This window comes from Lontra canadensis, unplaced genomic scaffold (genome assembly GCF_010015895.1).
Source record: "Lontra canadensis isolate GAN:19392208 unplaced genomic scaffold, GSC_riverotter_1.0 scaffold33, whole genome shotgun sequence".
Classification (NCBI taxonomy): domain Eukaryota; kingdom Metazoa; phylum Chordata; class Mammalia; order Carnivora; family Mustelidae; genus Lontra; species Lontra canadensis.
The window spans coordinates 13,046,071-13,048,525 of NW_022631027.1; the positions used below are offsets into that span (position 1 = coordinate 13,046,071).

The window sequence follows — 2,455 nt, forward strand, 5'->3', positions numbered from 1 at the left end:
TCTCTGTGTGATAATAGCCTAATTTTTTGTTGTTGTTGTTTTAAATAAATTATCTTTTTGCTAGCCTCAAGGTTAAGTAATTACAGTAATTGGTATATATTTTCTTCATAAATCATTGAATATAATTGCTTCTACTGTGACTATCAATTCAGTGCATAGAGATCAAATGATAAGCAATACAAAGGATTTCATTTCCACGCCTATTAGTGAAATAACCTTGTACGAAGTGCTTTGTTTTAAAAGGTCACTAAAAAGTATCAGCATTTATTTATTTCAGCATGTCAGCATTTTAAAAGTAGATACTTTGGTTTCTTCTTGTGAAAATAATTAACTGAAAATCTTTACATCTTTTTGGAATTGGAATACTTTTGTTGGAAGTATATCACAGTCCTTGAATCCCAGTCCTATGCAACCTCATACTTACACCTCATAATTCAAATCTTATACATAATTACTGCCATTCAGCAGAGTCAGATAGTGGCATTAGTAAATGGTCTTTCTTACCATTCTTAAAAGTTTTGGGTTCCCTCAAAGCAGGATTATTACATACATATTCCAGAAAAGAAAATAGCAAAGAGGAAATAACTTGTATTCAGACCCCAAAGATGTCAAATACTACTATAGTAGAGTGTGTCTTGGTGACTGCAAATTCATGGGTTTCCCAAATCTACCTGCAGGTTCAATAATTCACTAGAAAGACAGAAGTTAATGAAAGCTATTACACTCTCATCATGTTTATTATCAAGAAGGGATGCAAATTTGAATCAGCCAAAGGAAGAGGCATATAGGGTAGAATCTAGGAGTCCAAATTCCAGTTTTCCTTTCCAGTTGTCTACTCCCTGTGGGGTCCTGGACAGTGTTATTTATTCCCAGCCACAGTATACATACAGTATTGCCAATCAGGAAAGCTCACTCATGCTGTGGTGTCCAAATTTTTATTCACGTTTTATTTCTTGGCCTGATTGATTCTTTGCCCATGTGGTTGAGAACTTTCCAGCCCTGCCCCTCCCTGGAAAACTGGCTGACATCGAGTTACAGGTGTTCATCCTGAGTCATCTTGTTAGCATAAATTATCAGGTATGAGGTCCTAAAGATGCAGGCCAGAACTTTCTTTAGGTAAAGCCAAATTCCTTATTACAAAGTGATCATTTGTGTCTATACACATTCTTCTGAATTGATGATGACAACAAGCAATGACAGTTCTTTATAGAGACTTTTATACTTTATGATTTTAATTTCAAAAGTATTGGCAAATGATTCTGAACATATGACTTGAGGGTAGAAAAACATTTATAATCAGATACAGTGCTACGTAGCACATGTAGTATTCATTTAGTTTTCAGTTCTGATGTTAAATGACTTTATAAATGCTGGATTATTTTTTAAAGAACAATTATATTGTATATTAACATACAATTTTAAGCTTATTTCTTATTTACTCATTTTTTGCCATTTGAAGATTATAACATGAACGCTTCTTTGGAGGGACTTCTTGATTTTACTGATACTTTTTTAAAAGTCTGTTACATGGTAATACAGTATTTTATTTAGTCTGTCATTAATAACAAATACTTGAGAATATTTATAATATTAATGGAATTTAATCTAAAAGAAGTTCAACTTGCTTTTTTTGACATTTCAGTACTGGGTATACATAAGAACAGTTATGGTCAAAATTATTACGTCAAAAATATAATAAATGCTTGGTGTTAGTCTATATAGAATTCAGTTTTCGGCATAAAGTTCTTTGGCTGTAAGAACATTTGGTTTCCTTCACTAATAGGAATATGTCTTAATGCTGGTATGGCCTTTTCTTAGTATTTCCTCTGTACTTGATTTTTAGTATAGTTATCTATGATTGTATGAGTGGAGTTGAATGAAGATAGTCATCATGTTTATTCCAAATGAGGATACGTAACCAACCATAGTAATGATCAGGTAGGTGGGCAGTGCAACTGTCCAATATTTTTGAGACCAGAAGATTAAGCCCAAGGAATTTAGCCAAGATTCAGGAATAAAAGCCTACAAGATAAGAACTATGAAGCGAAAATGAGAGCTTATGTAAAAAACAAAGCCATAAATAACTCTGGCAGTGGTGGTGATGAATTTTCCAGTAGCTTCCCTGTGGCTTTAGACAGCCTTGGGTCCTTCATTCACACTCAGGCCCCTCTTGGCGGTTCAGCGTCTTTAGCACCAAGTCAATTATAAGCTAACTTTAAATTACCGTTAACCATCACTATTATGATAAAAGGTTAACAGAATAAAAGCGATACCAGTTGTTCCTTTGGTTGACTGTAGGGCTTCACTGTTAATCGATAGGTCCACATTTCCAGTAATCCTTTGCTAGGGTTAAGCATCAGCCCTTCATTGGATCGAAGCAATATTTCATTTATGAATTCATTTACATTTATTCATTTAGGATTTCTAATATGTAAAAACAACTTATTTAAGACAA

At 33.6% G+C, this 2,455-nt stretch overlaps 1 pseudogene; it reads right to left on the minus strand.

Annotated features, from left to right (window-relative positions):
• Positions 1-1,490: 1,490 nt before the first annotated feature.
• On the minus strand, positions 1,491-2,153 carry LOC116873457 (annotated as a pseudogene).
• Positions 2,154-2,455: the final 302 nt, after the last annotated feature.